Here is a 13,841-nt window from a genome sequence, read left to right as displayed (position 1 = left end):
TGAGGAATGCATAACCTAAATCTGACCCATCGGGACCATCAGACGACCCCAAACAAGCCACATTCCATTAAGTAAAAGTGGGGAGGAGACTGTTATTGGAAAATGTCCGTGTTGTAAAAGACAAAGCCTGAGTAACGGGTCTAGATTAAAGGGGGCTAAAGAGATATCACGACAAAATACAATATGTCGTCCTAGACTGGCTCCTGTCCTGCAGCAGGGAAAATGCTATAAGTGAGTTTTGGAATAACTGACAAAAGTGGGATTAGGACTGAAGACTGAAGTATTGCACCACAGGTTAAATTTCCTGAAATTGATAACTATATTATAGTTATAGGAGAGAACATGTGTTTTATTCTTAGGGAATATACTCCGAGGTGTTCAATGGTAAAAGGCCGTGATGTACATAATATAGTCTCAAATGGCTCAGAAAAATAAGCATACTTACATTCTTTTTTTTTCTTTTTCTTTTTCTTTTTGTCTTTTTGGGGCTGCACCTGAGGCATATGGAGGTTCTCAGGCTAGGGGTCCAATCAGAGCTGTGGCCGCTGGCTTACACCCCAGTTATAGCAATGTAAAATCCAAGCCATGTCTGTGACATACACCACAGCTCATGGCAACGCCAGATCCTTAACCCTCTGAGTGGGGCCAGGGATTGTACCTGCATCCTCATGGATGCGAGTCAGATTTGTTTCCACTGAGCCACAACGGAAACTCCATATACCTATATTCTTAGGTATATGTAGATATACATATGTGCTATTCTATATACCCAATTTTAATACTCAGAACACCAGCACTTCACAAACTCATATTCTCATCAAATCTAACAGTTCCTTTATTTTTAATATCGTGAGTATAAGAAATTTGTTTTATAAATTGAGATCACACCTAATGTGTCATAGTAAAAGGGTTCCCCCTGCTAAAAACAAGTTGAAGACCACCGACAGATAGGTTTAAAAACCCAAATTCCTTAGAAGACTTTCAAGGTCCTCATGACCCATGTCTGATTTATTCCTCGCACCTCCAGCCTCGCCCATGTCTCTCAGCTTCTTGTACCTTCCCTTCGGCCACTCTCATAGTTCCTTCACCCCCTTTTGTTGCATTCCTGTGGGTCTTGGTCTGTGGTGTTTCCTCTGCATGTCCTTCCCCTACCACACTTAATTGGTGAACATGTTCTCAACTATAAAGGCAGCTCCTGTAAAGCCTCCTCTGTAGGCCCAGCTCCAGCCTGAGCAGGGGGGACCACCCCTGCTTGGGGCCATCTCTATATCTCATGTATGCCTTTATAACTGCAATTACCACACTGTTTTGTAACTGTTTACTTCCTTCTCTGTCTTCTCTGAAATATTGCTTGAAAACAGGGACCAGGTCTAGTGGGGTTTTCTGTAGGTGTATAGCAGGGTGAGCTGGAGCTGGGATGCACATGCTTGGCCAGGCTCAGGGCAGCATCTTTTTCCTGCTCCCCAGTCAGTGACCTCAGCGTGAAAGCTCAAAGCTGGCTGGGATGGGAGCATTTGCACAATGGAAATGTGCACCACTTCCTAGAACCAGTGCAGAGGTGATCGAGATGTGAATCTAGAGGTTGCCCGAGTTGTTTCTGGAAAACCCAGTCTACAAGGAGGGTGCTGACGTGTGGAGAGAAGCACAGCAGTGAGACAAAAAACAAAAGCATTTCATCCCTCTGTCCCTAAGGCCAGGTTCACACTTGCCCCATAATTCAGTCAGATGAGCCAACAAATTACTACCTTCCTCCACTTTTTTTGTGTCTTAGTTGAGTTAGATCAACTAAGCATCTTTCCGTTTTTTGTACCCTACACACATCAGCAACCCCCAGTTTCTTTGAGGAGTTGGAGAGCAGAAATAGTCACACATATCTGTAATTAGGGTACCTAATGCTGTCCTGGGCACATAGAAGATGCTCAGTAAATCCACTAGATCCACTTTATGGAACATCTACGGTGGCTTGAGCACTATGTGGTCTGGCTGAGTCTGCTTGTATTTTTTATCCCGTGGAGCCCATCATTTGGTGTGTTGGCATACTGAAATCGCATTTGTTTAATACTACAACAACCAGCCTTTTTTTTATCCTACTGAAAATCCATGGAAAATATAGTCTTTGAATCCCAAATCACAACACCTGAATAGGCAGGAAGCAGTTTGAAAGACACTTTTAGAAGCTGAAATTATGACATTCCCTGGGATATTTTGCTTAGTTATGGGAACAATTAACTTAGGGGTAGTAGCATGTATTTTGTTTTTTTCAAAATTTGTTCTAAAAACATTTTAAAGAATTTCACACCACCATTGGGTTAGATGCTCCCTAACAAGAGAGGCACCCAAAGCATAGGTGATGCCTCTGAGTCAGACACCCAACAAATTGTTATCTTTTAACGCCCATGCTGTAAAAAACGGCATAGTTTAGTTCCAAAGCTCTATTTTAGCTTTGGTTTCTCAGTGACTTTAAAACCTTAAAATAGAAGTGTACCAAGCAGACACCTCATTTTTCAATATAGAATTAAGTTCTGCCTGATAACGGATGGATACTTTCCACATTAATGTAAAATGTGAGCATGCGTTGCAAGATAGCGTAATGCACTCCAGGAACCGTCAGTGATATATTTAGATACTGATTAGAAGTAAAACTGATACATCATTCCTTATAATGTACATGAATAGTACCAGCGCATAGCAGAGCCTCTTGGGACTGAGGTCATTTATTTTTCCTCCTGGATATATTGTTTATATCATGTTCTCTCCCTCATGTTATATATTAAATTGTTTAATGTAAGCCAGAAGAGAGCAAATGCCACTAAAGGTCTTCCCCCTCCTTAAAATCTGAAGAATCAAATCTTCTAAAGCAGGTGATCTGTCAGTTTTCATTCCTGAATGTCACTGGTACGCACAGCTTTTCTTATCAGTTCATTTCACATTCCCCAATCGAATGACTATTAATCTACAACATCTGAGCAGAAAGATGGGGGGGGGGGCTTCCTTACTTTTATGCAGGCTTATTTCTGGGTCCCAAACCTGTGTCCACAGGGATGAAAGCTGTCCTGAAGTTACTAGGAAAATCAGTTTGTTATTACAAAGTTTTCTAAGAGGTGAAGACCATTTAAAGACAAGTTGATAATAACTACTATGATTATTTTTGGAAAATATCTTTGTGTCTGTGTGTGTGCATGGGTGTGTGAACAGTGGTTCAGAGTAAAGCAATGATATACTTTGGAAAAGAGGATGGTCTACAATGTCGCTATTATGTTAGCCTAAGTACCTCTTCACTCTAGAACTATAACAATAATCATCACCATTATTGAGGCTTACGGTGTGTCAGTCATTGTGCAAGAATTTCACATACACCATCTCATTGAATCTGCACCAAAATATACCCACTGTGAGGTGGTTGTGGTTATTCCACATCCAATCCATCAGCAAGTCTTGTTGTCTCTGCCTTCAAAATATCTTCTGCATCTGTTTCCTAATACCTCTCCTATGACTGCCTGGTCCAAGCCTTTCTCCTCTCTTGCCTGGATTACTGTAAAAGCCTCCTAATCAGTCTCTCTGCTTTCCTCTGGTCTCCATCATATTCATTAGTGCTGTTCATCCAATTTTCCATCTTACAGACACTTGGTAGGATTGTTCTTCCGCATTGCCTTTGAAGTTAGGTATACATGGGCAAATGCTTTGCTTTGGCCAATGAAATACAAGGAGAAGTGATGCATGTTGCTCCCAGGCTGACACTGCAGAGACTGTGCATGTGAGTCACCGTGCTCCCTTTTCTCTTGGTCATGGTGATCTGCAGCGATTCATTTAGTGGTTGCTCCGTCCTTGGGTTCCAGAAGAGAGGTGGAGCAGAACCCCAGCTACCTTACAATGGACATGAAATGCAAGTGAGAAGTAATCTTTGCCTGTATGAGGCACAAACATTTTGTGGTTATTGATCTTCTCATTTTATAGGTTCAGGGAAACCGAGACCAGGGCACTTGATCTTGTGGAATAGATTATGTCAGATTGCAGTGAGGAAAGATGACCTTACCTGTCTTTATGGATGCACTTATACTTTTGTCTACAAACAGCGGCTGGAACATCCTTTCAAACATATATCAGTGTGTGCTGCTCAAAACTTCTAACGGCTTCTCATCAACCTAGAATGAGACCCAAAGTGCTCACTTTCAAGGCCCTTTATGGTCACTTGTCTCCTTGTTGTCACTTGACCATTCCTCACTGTTCCTGCCTCAGGGCCTTTGCACCTGCACTTCACTTCTGCATGGGTGGCTTTTACCCAGACATTATGAGGCTCTTTCCTCACTTTATCTTGGCCTCTGTTCAAATGGTCCCTCCTCAGAGAGGCCTCCCTTGACCATCTTATCGTAAACAGCAACCCAAACTCTCTAGCTCCTTACCTTTCTTTTTTTCATCATATCACTGCCCAATATTTCAGTTTCTATGTCTTTGTCTCTTGCCTGTGTTCCTCCTGATGGTAAGAATTTTTGCCTGTTTTGCCCACTGCTTGAGATCACTGTTTAGTCCTGGCCTGGCCAGCTTCAGGCACTCAGTAAATATTTGGTAATAACTGTGAGCCCCATTGCACATATTCAGAGTAGTAAATTAACTTAGTCAAGGTCGCACAAATAGTTAGTAAGGGAATTGTGGTCAGGCCTTGCTCTATGACTTCATAAACGGGACTCTTGTCCCCACAGCACCCTGTAAATTCCATCACACACACAAGCACTGGCCTTTGAGTTACACCAGCCATGCACTTTCTCTGCTTTTCATTTATGAGCCCTGAGATTAGGATGAATGGTTTTGCCAAGTTGCATGCTCTGTTGTGGATCATTTGTCCTGTGGGTTGTAATCTGTTTTCTAATGCCATCCCTACAACGTTCTCTCATTGTGCTAGTGGACAAGATTTGTCTGATAATAAGTAGCCAATCATGGGTGGTCCCCAAGTCACAACTTGTCTTTAAAATGAAAGGTTTCTGCATTTTTCCTTGAAAATGCAAGGGTCTGCTGTTTTGGCAACTCACGTTGAACACAAAAGGGATGCAGCATTTTGAAGAGCCCAGTGTCTCTGAGGCTGGGCTGGGGTGATGTTCTCATTTCCTGGAGCACAGGGCTACCACCTGCACTCTGCTCAGCCTGAAAGCCCTGCCAGAGCTGGGCTTGCCATGCTCACAGAGTAGATCCAGGGAGCAGAGATGCTAATGAGGCCAGTGCCTGCTGAAGATACATTTGTCAGTAAATGTAAGACTTGCCCAATGATCTACTAAGAGCTCACTGAGCTTTTCTTTATGGAGTCACAGACTTTTAGAAGAGGAAGCACCTTGAATTTCATCAGCATTCTCAGAGCATGGTCCATGGACCATCTGCATTAGATTCACCAATGTTAAGTTGACTATGGCATAGTCCTGAGTGCCACTTCAGTGCTGCTGAATCAAAGTGGAGCTCGGGAATCTGCATGTCAAACTAGCTCCCCAGGTGTTCCTCATGAACACTCAACTTTGGGCCCATGGAACCTTCTTATTTTAGAGAAATTGAAGCCTAGGGGTTGGATTCTTGTGGAAATGTTTATGGCAAGTGGCAACAAAGAAAGGTGAAAGTAATTTTCAGGGTAAAAGAAAAAATTGTCATCATTCATCTCTCCTTTTTTGGAGTTCCGGTCATGGCTCAGCAGAAATGAATCTGACTAATATCCATGAGGATGTAGGTTCAATCTGTGGCCTCACTCAGTGGATTAAGGATCCACTGTTGCCATGAGCTGTGGTATAGGTCAAAGACACCGCTCATATCTGGTGTTGCTGTGGTGTAGGCTGGCAGCTGCAGCTCCAATTCAACCCCTAGCCTAGAAACCTCCATATGCCATGGATACAGCCTTAAAAAAGACAAGCAAACAAACAAACAAAAAAATCCCCTTTTTAATTTTTTGGTGAGAATCTTCTTAGTAAAAGAAATATAAAGAGGAAAAAAAAAAAGTCCATATAGGAAGCATGTGGCAAATAGAGGTTTTCTCCAATATCCCTTGGAGTTGGTTTTCAAATTCTCTGCACATCCCATTCAAGAGTTGTTGATTCTTGTGTGAAACAGCAGCTTCCTGTGAATTTGGCTCTTGTGTTTAACAGCAGAACTGAGGCTTCTAGGAGTTAGCAGCTGGAGAAAGTGAGAGGAATAGTGAAAGACTGGAGATGGAAAAGAAAAATGAGTCCAACCTCAGCAGATTATTCATCAAAATAAATATTGTTCACAGCTTTTCCAGAGGCCCTGATGACCTTGGGCGAGGGAATAAGCGTCGAGCACATTCAACAGCCAATGTGTCTATGTGGACCACCTGATTATTTTTTCCACCGGCGTGAAAAATGCGAAGGACCTATCAATCAGCCTAGGAATGATGAATCATTGGAGAACAGAAGATTCTCTGTAGTTTATCCTTTGCATCAGTACATGAAAAAAAAAAAAAAAATCCCTAGAATTTTGTGGTCAAAAGTGGCTTGAAGTGAACAGATAAGAGCCCAAGTAAATGGAAGCACTCCTCCATTCCTAAGGGAAGTTGGTGAACTGCCCACATAATTTGCTGATAAAGGCCCATCTGTTAAAACAAAGTAGAGTTGCACTGGCAATACATTTCAGCGAGAGACCGTAAGTGGTTATTTTTTCTTGACAGTCTTGTTGGCTTTTTTTTTTCCCCTTAAGCCCCAGAAAACTATTTGAGAATGAAATATAGATGATGATATTGGCCTTAAGTTACTGTTACACTTTCTGCTGGGAGAGAGAAAAGTCCATCGGCCCAAGCCTTCTGGTAAACACCGTTGCGTGATAAATTGTTATGAGAATAAAGTCATAAGGAAAACTCAGCTTCGCAAATGACACACATAGAAAAACAGCAGATGTCTGATGAAGTAAAGAACCAACCTATTGCCAAGACCTTGAAAAACAAAATTAATTTCCTTTCGTCTTTGATAATGATGATGTAATGTAGTTAATAGGAAGAGCCTGCCACGCTCAAGTAGTTATAAAAGGAGAAACGTTCGCCAGGCACCGGGTCAGAATCCTGGGTTTCAGTTGCTGTTACATTCACCATGTTGGTCGCTAGGTGAAGCCAGTGAAAGAAGCAGGGAACTGGCTTTGTGTTGTTTGCAGTGTAAATGGGCTCTGGCTCGATTAGTCTTTTAAGGAGAAATTTCCTAAATCAGCGGTTGGATGAGGGGAGTGGGATGGTGGCAGTGGCGGGAACCAGTTAAAATCGAGAGTTTTGCCTCTGACAATGATTTTAGATATTAGAAAATTTGAAAATCATTGTTGGCGAAAAAGATACTTCATGAGAATAAAAGTCTTACAAAATAGTTAAATTTCTGATTAGAGACAAACGCTTGGTTTTTCTGTCAATGAGGCACATGGTTGGTGTCCTTTTCTGTCCAGGTGAAATTTTAAAGCACGCAGTAAGGGAAATAGTTTATCTATTCCTTAGGCCATGAACAATTTCTAGGTGGGGCCACCTGTCTCCTTTCAGCACCATCTAAAAATAATCAGCATAAAAGCTTATTTTAAGGAACATCTGATGGTTGCTGGCATCTTAAGATGCACAAGATAGAGGCTGCTAAGTTTTCCGACTCCAATAAACTGAGTTTAAAATAAGCAATGTGGCAGGCAGCCTAACTCTGGTTTCAGTATCCGAATTGACCCCATTCTGCTACACACCTGAGTTTGTTTTGTCTGCTCTGAAATGCATGCCTTTTGAACAACCTCTTGGTGAGGTTACTCTGGCATCTCAGAAGGGGAGCTATTCCCCTCTGACAGCTGCTGGCCAGAGGGTCAGAGTATCAGCCACTGGAAGTAGCAGCTTGATGGGGTTGATGAAGAGTCCTGGTGTCTTTGGTGTATTCCCCAGAAATGGGTGCCCTGGGGATTGAATGTGTACCTGTGTGTCCCTCAGGCCAGCATTCCTGACCTGGAGCCTGTTACCTCAGTTTGAAGGAGGCCAGTTTTGAAGTTTCTCTTGGATTTTGAAGCCAGTGTCTCTTCTCTGGGGGAGATGCTTATCCCTTGAGAAAAGAACTTGGAGAAACTAATGCATGGGTCTTTTCCAAATCCACAATAGTTGACACTGAAATCTAGGAGAGAAGCAAGCTTTATCTGTTTTGTCTGTCCTTTTCCTTTTATTTTCTCTTTTCTGCTTCTCAGCCATTTATATTGGAAACACATTTAAAAGGTCCTTTGTTTATTATTGTTTTCCTTTTTCCACTTAATTCATCTGGCATAAATTTGGGCTATCTAGGAGGGAAACCTGACATTATACCTGTTGGCCTAAACTCCTTTGCTATCACAAGCAGCTGCCTGGTCCATGATGTAATAGCAAATAAAAACTATGATTGTGATAGGAACTGCTTATCAAGCATGGTATTATAAGAGTGTTAAGTGCTTTTTGTACAGTCTTGTCAAATTGTGACTCTTTTTCACAGCAAAAAGACAGATTAGGTACTATGAATTGCCCCGTTTTGCAGATGAGGTCACTGAGGCTGGGAGAAATTAATTAATTTACTCAAGAAACACAAAAATTGTTCTGTCCCCAAACTGGGATCCCAAGGCCTTTTACTCCTAACCACTGTGCCATACTACTTCTGGATGCTCTCCAATCCAGTATTTTCTTTGCTTTTTTTTTTTTTTTTTTCTTTACTCATTTATCCCCCATTACCTGGGAATGGGGATCTCTTAGCATAGCAAGTGTCTGGTGATTTGGACACTTGCTATGCTAATCTGGCCTGAGAGAGAAAGTCGGTACGCACACAGGCTCTCCCTATTGTGTAAAGGCTCCTATAAATTCAGTCATTTGGTTAATACACTGTGGAGGCTGCTGAAAGTGCCCTTTTGGAAAGATGGGTCAGGCTGTGGAAACTCCTTCCCTGCTATAATGTAACAAGTTTGAAAGCTGTTGCATTTTTGGTTGAGCTGGGAGATTTGGATAGGTCTTCAAAACCTTCCGTCTGTTGCTATTTCAGCTGGGGGATTTCTAGCTCTGTAGTCAAGCCCCAGCATAGATGGAAAGAGATCCTGCTAAGCAGAGTTGTAAATCTTAAAACACTTGCATTTTCATACAAAGTCAAATAGAAAGGAGTAAGAACTTGGAAGCTCATCTTACAGATGAAAAAAATTAAGGGAAGAGCTGGTGAACTTCATGTAGATATTGGGGTGGGGGTTAAAATGTACATGGCAGGGGCAAGAGCTTTAGAGGTAGGTATTCTTGTGGTGATTACTAGAAAAGAAGAAAGAAAAAGACTCAGAATGATCAATACGATACAGATTAAGAAAGAAAATAGCAATAATGACCAAGGGTTGGAAGAGAGTAAATTATTTCCTTCTCTGCTTTTCTCTGAAATAGTGTCCTATTTTTTTTTTTTTTGTAGCTTTGTTTGAGTGATACTGATGCCAAGATAGCTATTATTTATAGAAAAATTGGGAATCTTACACTTCTGTATACGTGTTAGTCTTGGAAACATGAGTTTTTCATTCCTGAACACTAATTATGGTAGAAATTTACCACTAAAGAAGGCAGACCTCAGCTTATATCTTCCCTAAATATAAGATACCTGTCAGGAATTCCCATTATGGCTCAGTGATAGCAAACCCCACTAGTGTCCATGAGGTTTCAGGTTCAGTCCCTGGCCCTGCTCAAGTGAATTAAGGATCCAGCGTTACGGTGAGCTTCGGTTTAGGTCGCAGATGTGGCTTGGATCTGGCGTTGCTGTGGCTGTGGTGCAGGATGGCAGCTGAAGCTCCAATTTGACCCTGAGCTTGAGAATCTCCATATGCTGTGGGTGCGGCCCTAAAAACAAACAAACAAACAAAATATATCTGTTATGTGGAACAAAGAGCAGCAATTTCTACAGATCCTAAACCTCAAATAATTCTGCTCTCTTTCCTTAGAGTCACTAGGAAGAGTATTTGAAAATTCAGGAAAATCTCATGAACAACCTGAAGTGGCTGTGCCGCCATCTTGCAAATGAGCACTTGTCTGGGATGGGTAGGAAGGAACTGGAAACTCTGACTACAAATTATACGACACAGATGCTTGTGTACTTTTCAGGGATGTAACGTGCTTGTCCACCATGAGCTGATTGTCTCTTCTACCATGTTGATGTTTTGGCTTCTCAAAACAAAGACGAGGTGAAAAGCAGGGGCCTTCAAGATGGATGAGACAGACAAGCTTCACATACCTGCTCTGATACGTATGTGGTCCACATGTTTTTGCAAATCACTTGAGACTCAGTCTTCTCATCCGCAAAGTAGGGAAATGCTCTTACCTCACAGGTTGGCAGAGCAGACTAACATGAAAATGTGTTAGGCACATTCTTGGTAGAGAAGGTACTTAGTAAGTGGTAACTATTATCATTATATAGATGCTAACTATCTCTAAGCATTGTAATATGTAGGCTATTTTGTGTGTGGAAACTAGAGAAGCTCTCAGAGTCAGGCAGGTTCCACAACACTTGGATGCTAAGCACAATGTCGGGGTATTTGAAATCATTAATGCTCTTCAGACTCCCTAAATAAGTCAGATATTCCAGAAGTCCCTGGAGAAGCTGTGCTTTTCCTCTGAGGAACACTGGACAATTCATTCATTCATTGCTTATTTAGCTCCTGTTATATGCCAGGCCTTGCTTAGGTGCTGGGGGTTTGAGAGTGCAAAAAGTAGGTGAAGTTCCCCTGTCATGGAATTTATATTCTAGGGGTAGGAGAGGACTAACAGTGGCTAAACAAACACAGAAAATTGCTTGATGAGTATAAGTACTCTCAAGAAAATTCTCAGGGCTGGAGTTCCCTTTGTGGCTCAGCAGGCTGAGGACTCAACATTGTCTCTGTTAGGATGCAGGTTCCATCCTGGGCCTGGCTCAAGCTGCAGGCTGTGGTGTAGATCACAAACACAGCTCAGATATGGCATTGGCTGTGGTGTAGGCCCCAGCTGTGGTTCCGATTGGACCCTTCGCCTGGGAATTTCCATATGCCTCAGGTGTGGCCATAAAAAGAAAAAAAGAAAAAGAAAAAAAAAGAAAAGTCTCAGGGGATGTAATGGAGAGTAACCGGGTGGAGGTGGAGTACTAACCAGGTCTGGGGAGTGTCTGAGGAAGTGATTACTGAAGTAAGAAATGAAGGATGAGGATTTCCCATCATGGCTCAGTGGAGACGAATCTGACTAGGATCCATAAGGATGCAGATTCAATCCCTGACCTCGTTCAGTGGGTTAAGGATCTGGCATTGCTGTGAGCTCTGGTGTAGGTCGCAGATGCAGCTTGGAGAATCTGGCATTGCTGTGGCTGTGGCAGTGGCTACGGCTCCAATTAGGAACTTCCATGTGCCTCGGATGCAACCCGAAAAGGACCAAAAAAAAAAAAGAAAAGAAATGAAGGATGAGAAGGAGACAAGGACGAGTCTTCCAAGTAGAGAGAACAGCACATACAAGTGCCTGAGGGAGCCAGGAGCTTGGTGTGCTCAAGAGAGGAGGCCATCATGTCAGGCATGTGGTGAGGGAAAGGGAGAGTGGTGGCGCAGGCTGAGTCTCGGGGGGAAGACAGAGACAAGGAGCAAAGGATTAGGGAGAGGAAGGGGTGTCATTGCAGGAAATAGTTCCATGATTAGACTCCACTTAAGTCCCAAAGCGGAGGCTTCCATTGCAGGCAGACTCCTTGCCCCTCAAGTATCCAACAGAGAGGAAAGACCAGGAGACTGATGCAGAGGGGACTTTCAGGGAAAGGAGCACTAGAATTTGGGTTTTAAGTTTACTTTGGAAAACAAACAAAAAAATCTTCATTTCATCAGTCTTCCTAGTGGGTCCAGGTGAAATAGAGCCCCTGGAAATCTTCTCAAACACTTATTTCAATTTCTCCTCAAGAAGGTTCTAAAATTATATATATACATACACATACACACACACATATAATTTTATATGTAATGAAAATTATATATAATGGATATATAATTTAATATATAAATATATATACTCTGTGTGTATATATGTATACATAAAATATATTCCTACCTATTATATACATAGTTTTCTATTTCCATTAAAGGCTTAAAGTCAACCATTTTCATTTTGTAGCAATTTTTTTTTTGTCTTTTGTTGTTGTTGTTGTTGCTATTTCTTGGGCCGCTCCCACGGCATATGGAGGTTCCCAGGCTAGGGGTTGAATCGGAGCTGTAGCCACCGGCCTACGCCAGAGCCACAGCAACACGGGATCCGAGCCGCGTCTGCAACCTACACCACAGCTCACGGCAACGCCGGATCGTTAACCCACTGAGCAAGGGCAGGGACCGAACCCACAACCTCATGGTTCCTAGTCGGATTCGTTAACCACTGCGCCACGATGGGAACTCCCTCATTTTGTAGCAATTTTGATTTTTTTTTTTTTTTGGTCTTTTTAGGGCTGCACCTATGGCATATGGAGGTTCCTAGGCTAGAGGTTGAATCAGAGCTGCAGCTGCTGTCCTACACCACAGCCACAGCCACACAGGATCTGAGCTGAGTCTGCAATCTATACCACAGCTCACAGCAATGCTGGATCCTTAACCCAACTGAGGGAGGCCAGGGATCAAACTTGCGTCCTCATGGATACTAGTCAGATTCGTTTCCACTGAGCCACAACGGGAACTCCACAATTTTGATATTTTTGAAAATAGGAACATGCTATATGATGCACACTACTTCCTAGAAAATGATATATAGGCAGTATTTGAGCCTTAATTTCCCCAGACTTTCCTTGCCTATACAGGTCTTCATGCTTGATGGTTTCCTCCTAGTTGGACATGACCACAGAGCATACAGCTCTTTATTCTTTGGGGAAGGCATGGTGCTAAAGAGGCCAAGATCATGGGGTCAAATACCCGTGGTTGGTTATCCTTGTTTTATTACAAGGCCAAGAATCCATTTAGCCTGTTTAGGCATATGTGCATTTGGCCATGAGGAGCCTGGAGGATGGTGTGTCAGTGGATAGGACAGATCCAGCGTGGCCACAAGCATGTGGGGGAACAGGAAATTCCCCCACAGAGGCCCCTGCAGAGACACTTGGAGCTTAGGCTCCTCCCTTGTCAACAAAATCCTGTGGTATTTGAGAAATCTGATGGAAAGGCATGTTCTGGGAAACGTTACTCTTCATGTGGGTTTGCTCATTGGGCAAGTTGGTGCCCCCTGTGTTGCTACAATCCTCTTGTCTCTCCACTATCTCCTTGACTCTATTTAACAACTTGATTTAATTCTGTTTTAACATAAATCTCAGCACAAGACCTTCTTCAAGTTATAAGAGGGCAGGGGACTAATTTGATTTTTTTTTCTTTTTTCTTTTTTTTCATAAAAAGTGGGAAAATAATTTATTCCAAAGGAGGGCAGAAATAAGAAATTCATCCCAAGAATATACTTTTGTATATCTGTTGGATCAGATCTTCTCTCTGAACTTGTTCCCCTATTGACTGGCCCACTGGGGACCTCATTTGTCTTGTGGCAGTTTTTAAATGCTCCACTGGCTCCCTTGTTGTGAGCAGGCAGGAGCCATCTCCAAATCCACAGATCCAAGGAGAGAGTAACATATTTCTCAGAGGACTAGAACTTTCTACTTCAGAAGAGTGCATAAACTTTTTATGGGGTGGGCACAGTTTAGGTTAGGTAGGGATATAATTTATCAATGTATAAAAAGGTGATAGGAAAAAATACTGTTTTGGAGAATCAGATATTCAAATAGAGGGTGAATGTTTAAGGCAGCTGATGGCCAGAATAGGCAAGTCAAAGAAGGTGGTCTGGGTTTGGAGATGGTTCTGCATCTAGAGGAGTCTCTTCATGACCTCAGTGACTGGGAGCTGGAGAC

General features: G+C 42.4%; 1 protein-coding gene and 1 long non-coding RNA gene across 2 annotated transcripts in view; one reads left to right on the top strand and one right to left on the bottom strand.

Annotated features, from left to right (window-relative positions):
* Positions 1–13,841, top strand: part of BMP4 (bone morphogenetic protein 4) — a 376,187-nt gene that overhangs the window by 74,694 nt on the left and 287,652 nt on the right. The gene's annotated exons all lie outside the window — the stretch shown is intronic.
* LOC146406935 (uncharacterized) lies at positions 2,603–4,626 on the bottom strand. The gene is made up of 3 exons (XR_014819170.1): positions 4,401–4,626; positions 4,034–4,142; positions 2,603–3,864 (listed from the first exon to the last, which is right to left on the bottom strand). It is a non-coding gene; the product is annotated as an uncharacterized LOC146406935 (long non-coding RNA).

Source organism: Sus scrofa, chromosome 1 (genome assembly GCF_054392235.1).
Source record: "Sus scrofa isolate SSC_HxYL_T2T_F1_AM1 chromosome 1, Sscrofa_HxYL_maternal_Yorkshire_Landrace_v2.0, whole genome shotgun sequence".
Classification (NCBI taxonomy): Eukaryota; Metazoa; Chordata; class Mammalia; order Artiodactyla; family Suidae; genus Sus; species Sus scrofa.
The sequence above is the reverse complement of the archived record's forward strand: the minus strand, read 5'-3'. Positions and strand labels throughout refer to the sequence as shown.